Genomic DNA, 8647 nt, shown 5'->3' on the forward strand with positions numbered 1-8647 from the left:
CAATGTGAAGTGAATTGATTCCTTCAAAGTGAACACAGTGAATCTGACTGCTGTAGATGTCAAAGAAATGCATGAAGGTTATGCTAATAAAAGCTCTTTTTAGTTCCTGTGTTAATACTGCAAGGAGTGCTTCGGGACCATCTACAAACTACAAACACCGAAAAGAGATAAACATATTTTCAGAAAATAAGTAATTAGTAAGTTTGGAGACACTACCTTATTTAATCATTAAATTGTTACATATTTTTGTTTCATCTCTTTTCTGTGTTGTAGTTTGTAGACGGTCCCTAAGCTCTCTAACTGCCTCTCAACACAGGAACTAAACACAGCTGAATTAGCACAGCTTTTATGCATTTCTCTTACATCTACAACAGTCAGATTCACTGGGTTCACTCGGAAGGAATCACTGCACAAGGGTAGGCACTGGTAATGACATTTTAAGCATGTTTAGAGGCTAAAAACATATTTCAAACTTGCCCTGTTTAAGCCTGTCGGGTGATAACTCTAGCAGGAAGATAACTGGTGTAGGCAGCACCGATTGGTTTAGTTTCTCTCTCTACTGACAGCACTCCAAATTTACAAACAACAGAGCTACGTGTTGGAATTGACCAGAATTCTCCTTTAAGTGTCTTGCTCAGGGACACATTGGTTAATGTATCGCAGTGGGAATTGAACCCAGATCTTCCGCACAAAAGGCATGTGTCATATCCACTGCGCCATCACCACCCTTATATGTTCCTTGATATATGTGCTGTGTGACCAGATGTGACTTAAGTATGTTTTAATATGGTCAAAGTTTCAGCAGACTATAAGAGGTTCCAGCACACATTTATTACAGATGCTTCTACAAGTTATTAGACCTGCAGCCCTGGCAGATCAAATCAATCACTGAGCAACATTTCATCCTGGTTTCCCTCAAAGGCATAAACTGTCTCCCTCTAAAGAACACAACAATGCTGATCCTCAAGATGGAAATGTTGATTAACATCTATGGAGCTAAGAACTGTCTCCAAGGACTGATAATCAGGGTTCAAAGTGTACTTTTCGTCAACCAGCTGAAATGTTACCAGCCACTCAATAGATGACCATTATTGTACCTTTGGCAGGTAAGGGAAGCACATCTACCAGCCACTTGCATATTTCACCAGCATTTGGCTGGTGGATAATGCCTATTTTGAACCCTGCTTATAATTAATCATCAGACCTCACCATAATTACACTTTTATTTAGCTTGACAGACTGATTCACATGATGTTTATGTTTAAGGACACCATGCTCTGTAATGGAATAGGAAGCTTGAATAGGCACAGCAATATTCCCATGTCTCCCCTTAGAACCGAGTTGATTGAGCTAGTAAGTTTATTGTGTCTGGTCTGAGTAAAGTTTCCCACTCCATACTCACTTCAAACTTTTGCCATGTTAGCATTGGAAAAAAACAACAACCGACTGCATCATAAAAATAGCTGCAGATACATTTTCCTTCAATCAACTAAATGATTAATCACCTTACCCTTTCAGCTTTACCCATAGGAAACCTGGTTTTAAACAAAGCTGGGCTGTAGTCCTCTATAACACTGCAGCAATACATCAGCGGTCTTTAACACATCATTTCATCATAACCACATCGCAAAGGGGAAAATAATTGTTTTTGGTTACCAGAAGACACCTCTCTAAAATGTTTTTGTTCTACTTCAACAACATGCTAAAAAAACTCTCTCTCAGTGGCAAAAAAAATAAAAAAAACATACTTACTCAATCTGTGTCCATAGAAGAATGAGCAGCACGTTCAGAAGACAGTAGAAGAAGCACCTTAGTTCATTCCTCATAAAAATGCAAAATTTGAAGAGCAGCCACATACAGCTGAAAACAGAAAAATGCGGAAGATTAGCATAATCTAAAAAATCTTCAGTGCCGAGTACAACTTCTTGATTCCTCTTCCTCTAAACTCACATTCAGAGAAGTTCCACTTCAACACACACAAACCTTATATACAGCACCCGCCACTTCCTCTTTTTCAGTTCCCCACCTGGGGCGGTTATACAAGATGGGGAAATAATCCACCCCATGCCAGATAGATATCATTATGTGGAGATTAATTCAAGTAGCAGTCCAACAAAATATATGCCCAGAATGCTGTGTACAAGGCTGAACAATGCCCTGAATTATATCTGCTTATAATTAATAAAAAGGCTTTACTTTTACATTGTTCTTTTTTATTTTGTTAGATTAACAGCACATGTTTACATATATTAGATTTACTTACAATACAAATACAATATATAATATATACAAAAATAGGTGTAATCAGTGCAAATGCATTAAATCAAACAACTGACTGGTAACTTCCTTGTTGTTTTATTCATTATTATAAATAACACTAATGCAATGTTGTCATGTCAAATTCATAGACATTCTTCTCAAAAACGTAGTTAGATTATTATTATTATTATTATTATTAGGGACATTTTGACATTGAATTACTATACACGTGAGATCACCTAGTCAAACGTCAGGGGTGTCTGTGTCTGTGATCATGATTGATCACACACTGTGCTACACCTGGGAGGAGGAAAGAAAAAGAGAGCCCATAATGTTGAAGGTATGAGACATCAGAATAAATGAGTGACTGTTTACTCATCTGTTTTTTTTCTTTTTCACCATGAAAAACTGTGATCTTTGATTATCATTTCACAACTGTGAATGCAAACGTGCACACACTGACGACCACAATGGAAAAATAAAAGACGAATAGAAAGAGGCAGCGGTGGGTACTGAAGGAGAGGATACAGTGGCAAGATGGGGAGGAAATGAGGGGATAGATTAGAGGGGAATCAGGCAAAAAAATCACAGAAGCAAATGGGTGTGTGCAAGTGTTTCAGTTTTACATACTTCTAAATTGCATTGGTTTCTATTCAAATTTCTCATTATCTCATGTTGGAATTCATTGACGTCAGAAAGTAGATTTCCTTGCATGCGTTCTGAAATATATTAGACATGAGAAGGCCTTCAAACATCAAGTGACAAGAAATACTGAACATCAAAAAAAAGGATGAAAGCCGTCCCCTCTGGTTTATTGATAGAAAATAAAGAACAGCTTATATATAACTGAAAGTTAATTGATCGCAGCCCCTAAAGCTGCTGGACGAAAGGGTTAGCGTAGCTCCTGCAGCAGCCACTTCCTGTGCTCTCAGTGTCACATTTCCTGCCTCGCAACTCAGTCAGCAGCGGCCTGCCAACCCACCATCGGCTGCCCTTCAATACTCTCTCTCGTCTCCTTTTTCTAGCCAACGGCAGCACCAGTACTGCGTCTTAAAGAGACACCTTGGCTTTCTCCCCTGTACTCAGCTGTTTTTCTTTACCAGGCTCTAGTCTCCAGGGAGGGAGAAAAACGTGTCTGAGCTGGTACTTCAGTTAACCATAAAAAGGGCCAGTGTTCCCCACAGAGGCCATTAAAATTGGCTACTGCATCAAGAAAAACATGCTCACACTGTTAAATCAGCACCTGGCCTCAGCACAAAACAAATGTGCACCAGAAACTTAATGTAAGCTACAAGAGACTTTTGAGTCATTGCACATACTGGAACTGATACTGGTAAAAATGACTGAGAATGAAATCCAAAAGCCAAACATAATTCCACACCCCCCTAAAAAAACAACAACTGACATTTATTTCTCAGAAATCAGTTGTTTCCGAAATCACAGCACTTAGCCTACCATTATTGTACTGTTAAAAATATAGAACGAGACAGCCAAAATGTCAAATCTTCAATCGAGGTTCCTATCTTGCACCCGTTGCAAAGTCTTTTCTAGTTTAAGACCGAAGCAGTGGTCAATTTCCTGTCCAGCGCCCACATCGTTTAAATAGCAAATGCACCTGAACCCCTCTTTACGTCCATGGGCATGCTGGTCTTACAGGGAGGTGGGTTCAGGTGAATTCTTGGCGTATTGCTATGTTGAGGCAGTGGGAAGTGATCGCGCCATTGACCAACAAAAAAATCTGTCCTAAAGTCAACAGCGCAGCATTTCACTGTTATTTTATCAACACATACAGTATGTAAAATGCGCCTAGGCTCATGCACAGTGTGCGCACACTATGCTTGTTTCAAACACACACACACACACACACACACACACACACACACACACACACACACACACACACACACACACACACACACACACACACACACACACACACACACACACACACACACACACACACACACACACACACACACACACACGATTACAAATAAAAACATGATGGTGCAAATCCACCATCATAATAACAATGTGCCAAGGTACAAACGCCTGGCTTTTAAGGGGAGAGGACACTGATTGGTTTATGGTATATTATGCCCAAAACACATCTATGATTAATGAAGACACTAAGTACAACCCTTTTGAACCATGCGCCTGGCGCACGGAGCCTTTTTTCTGGAAGTGGATTTGTACATGCCCTAAACGCACCTGCGCCATGCGCTATACGCTGTGCGCTTAGTTCATTAAAAGAGGGCCCTTAATGTTCCGTTTTTGTTGATTGGACTAGAGCTGCAACATTAAGTCCATTAGTCGATCGAGGGAAAAATAAAATCGGCAAATATTTTTAAAATAGATTTTTCATGCAAGTTTGTTTTCAGCCCCCTTTAAATATAAAGATTTGCTTTTCTTTTTTAATGTGTTAAAACTAAATATCTGTAGGTTTTGGACTGACAAAAAAAAGCCATTTAAAGCCATTACCATTTACTTTGAGAAACTGGGATGGGATTTTAAACATTTTAGAGACCAAACAATTCCCCAGAAAATAATCGTGAGATTAATTGATAATGAAAATAATTGTTAGTTGCAGCCCTATTGTAGATTGAATTTGTTCAATACATTTTGAGATGGCAAGCAGGGACGTCAAGCAATCATTATTGTATTCAGTGTCTGGGACTTTTTGCTGAAATGCAGTGAGCTGAATCAATTAGTCAACTTTAAAAAGAAATGTGCACAGTCACTTTGTGTCAGAAACTGGGATAAGAAGACCACAATCACAACTTCACACTTTGGTTTTTTGTATGGAAAAAACAGACGATCTATGACTAATAGTGAGCTTTAAAAGGTGCTTGAAGGCGGTTTTTGTTACATTTTGACAAAGCCATGCTAGTTGCTTCCCCCTGTTTCCAGTCTTTGTGCTAAGCTAACCGTCTGCTGGCTAGAGCTTCATTAACGGACAGATATGAGAACGGAACTGATTTTTATTTTTCTAACTCTGCCAGAAAGCCGAGGCAAAAACTTTTCAAAAATATCAAACTACTTCTTTAACACAAGTATAACATCACAATTCGTATTTTCAGGCCAACAAAAGCAGACATGGACAGGTACACATAAGGTTGTTGACTGAAATGTTAAAGCATTGGTTATTTGCAAACACTGAACATTATGTAATGTGGACAGGGCAAAAATTTAAAATATCATTTCCATCTCAGGCTTTTATTTCACCTGACAGGGTTGTCGGGTTGTGTCTCAATATTTTCAATACTTCCTCTTTGTTATCCTTTGACATCAGCACCATTAGTCCCTGTGTCTCAACAGACTATGGAGTCTATGGACTAATGTCATCGGCTTTCAGGGTTTCTTGGCCTTTTTCTCATACTACTGAACTCCACGTCATAAACACAGAGCTAAAAGGGCAACATTCATTAGATTCGTTATCCTAAACAACTCCAAAAAGGAGACTAAAGACAGGAGAAGAGAACTGATACGTCACCCATCCTTTCATCATGTCATAGTCACATGAACATTAGTTCAGCTCGCCTGCAGGCTAGTCAGTCACTTAAGATGCTTTGTGATCACACATCCCACCACATATGACTCATATACCGTAGGCCAAAGCAGAGATGCAACAACGTGTCCTTTAAGTGCTTGGACCGTGTGAAAACTGACTCTGAAGCATTCAAAAAAAAGTTGAATTAAAATGCCAATAAACAGTCATTTTACTGTGTAAATATATCAGCTTCCCTCTGACCGTGCTTACAGCTTTCTAACTGAGATTTCATTTGACTATATTCATTATAGTTGTTTTAATTGTATATTTACGAGAGGTTATAATTCAAAGGATGGGGCAAAATTAATAAGATATAGTTATAAAATAACTTAACCTCTGAAGGTTTCACCAAGTCAAATTTAAGACTTATTAAGACTTTAACACCATTATGAATAAAGAAAACTTTTATCACATCAGCTAAGCCGTTACTTCAGTTATTTCAAGCTAAGTATTGCTAAACTTACACTTCCCCATAGCTGAAGAATAAAATCAGTTTTATGTCTGTGGTACGATCCCAAAGAGAATCAATAACACGAACGCTGATTGGCTGCAACATAAGTTGCATGTTGGTCTCATTTGTAGTTGTAATACAGCAACATCATATTTGCACTAGTGAAAGAAAGTACTAGTACTACAACACCACGGAATAAATAAAAAGAGAGCATTTGAGGTGGCGTTACATGGACTTTTGAAAATTAAGACCTGTTTAAAATTATTCAAGACCTTATTCAGCAAATTTTAGGCCTAACATGTTAAAATTCTTGAGTTTTTAAAGACTTTTTAAGACCCCATGGAAACCCTGTTTTTACATGTTTGCTCGTGTAGTGTAAATGCAGTGGTGATCATATGTAAATGAGCAAAAACACCATCCTTTTGGTATGCATATATTTTTAAATGTAACTCCGATAGCATTTTTTACGACTTTAAGACATAACGGCCACATTCACCATTTGTGATTAAATTATGGCTTTGGCTGTTGGTGACTTTGACCTGTTGCATTCACAACACATGAGGCACATGGTCATGAGTTTCAGTGTTGGATGGACAGAGAGATGTCAGGATCACATGCTTTACACAGGAAACAAAGAGGGAGCACAGTGTTGCATTATGTTTCTACTACTACTACTACTACTCCACGCGCGCTAAACAAATGCACATGCTGTCCTCTGACCGCAAAACATGCTTTATTAGTGTTGCAATTCTCTTTACATGTTACCTGTTCAACTTTGAATGCATTGTAGGAAATGATGAATTCAATTCAAGAAAAGACACAAAATATTAGGGCTGCAACTAACGATTATTAAACGAGAAGTAGAAAATAATCACATTTAATAAGCTGGAACCATTTATAAAAATGGATTAATTTAATAGTTGACAGCTAATTGATTGATCAATTAATCTTTGCCGCTGTGCAGGATATATTTGAATAAACTGAAGAGCGGGGAGACGTGGCTGAGATCCACCCAGCCCCCTCACTTCCTAACCAACACAGGGTTCGTCCCACCGAGCTCCCGAGGAATGCCAAGAACGCACAGCTTCAATGAAGCAAAACTAGTTCTGTGACAAAGCCCATGAAGAGAAAACATAACCAGAGGCAACACGATCACGTAAACAAGGCTCTCCTCTGCGGTACAATGTCGTAAACTTCTAACTTTTTTTCTTTTCTTTCCATGAAACCCTAATGAGATCCAAGAACAGAATCTGCAAAGAGCCGCTGCTGGGCGGCAGCCAGCAGGAACCAGCTCAGTCCAAAATATGAAGAAACACACGCAGACCACAAGTCTATACATAGATTCCTTATTAGTGCATGTTATTCCTCTATAAGAGCTTGATAAGGTGAACTCACAGCACAGGATGTGGAGAAAGATACGTATATACATTTAGACAATTTCATAACTGGTTGAGAACTTCTTGTAGTCCCGGTAAATAGTCGTCCACTTCCGTGTTTTGGTGCAGTTGATCTTTTATCTATTGCGTTTGAAAATTTTCACATATAAAAGACTATTTCACCATAAATTGGTGCGTAAAAATGTATCAGGATGCAAGAAATTAAGTTACTGATGCTTAAAATTTCCTGGAGAGAGATCCCCAGACCCAATGCTTAATATGTGTCCCCCTCCATGGCCCATATTATGAAGTCAAATTAGGACATTCTCTTTAATTGAACAAACCATATAAACATTTGTAAACACAAAACATACTGACAAACTGAACACTTAACACAAATGTCAATATAGGGATGTTTGGGGTCCCCTGCTGGAGCTGCTCCCCTCGTGACCCGATTACGGATAAGCGGACGAAGATGGATGGATGGGATGGTCAATATACTTACACCCTTGTCAGTCAAAACTTCACTTAAGCCTATTTATGACTGCCAAACGCAGAGTTAACTTGTGTAAATCTATTTTAGTCATCATGATTCTTCTGTTTATTCTATCTGCTATGTAAGAAGATGATTGGACAGGCCTCTGAAGAGGAAAGCAGTTGCATTATTCTGTTGCCCATCTTAAGGTCATATTGGCATGTGTACACTCTGAATTCCTCCATTCAAGGCAAGAAGTTATCTATAAACTAAATGTTTACAGAAGCAGCTCAGCCTTAGAGTGTGAGTCTATGTAAGCGCAAGGACTGAGAGCAAGTGCTTAGAGTCAAACAGCATTCTGTTAAAGAGGTTGGGAACACAGACACGCACACGCACACACACACACACACACACACACAGAAATTACTTATGCTTAACTTTCTGACAACACTCATTGATGATGTGAATGAAATGTCCAGTTAAAGTCAAGAGCATGTTAGTGTGTGTGTGTGTGTGTGTGTGTGTGTGTGTGTGTG

The 8647-nt window shown here is 38.8% G+C and overlaps 1 protein-coding gene across 3 annotated transcripts in view; it reads right to left on the reverse strand.

Moving 5' to 3' along the window:
* The window catches only part of wipf1b (WAS/WASL interacting protein family, member 1b), a 37975-nt gene that overhangs the window by 28445 nt on the left and 883 nt on the right, over positions 1-8647 (reverse strand). For 2 of the 3 annotated variants that reach the window (XM_032541271.1, XM_032541272.1), the window contains exon 2: positions 1753-1860. The exons of the other annotated variant lie outside the window; for it this stretch is intronic. The gene's annotated coding sequence lies outside the window, so the exon portion shown is untranslated. The remainder of the gene's footprint in view (positions 1-1752; positions 1861-8647) is intronic. 3 annotated transcript variants of the gene reach the window in all.

Source organism: Etheostoma spectabile, chromosome 17 (assembly GCF_008692095.1).
Source record: "Etheostoma spectabile isolate EspeVRDwgs_2016 chromosome 17, UIUC_Espe_1.0, whole genome shotgun sequence".
Classification (NCBI taxonomy): domain Eukaryota; kingdom Metazoa; phylum Chordata; class Actinopteri; order Perciformes; family Percidae; genus Etheostoma; species Etheostoma spectabile.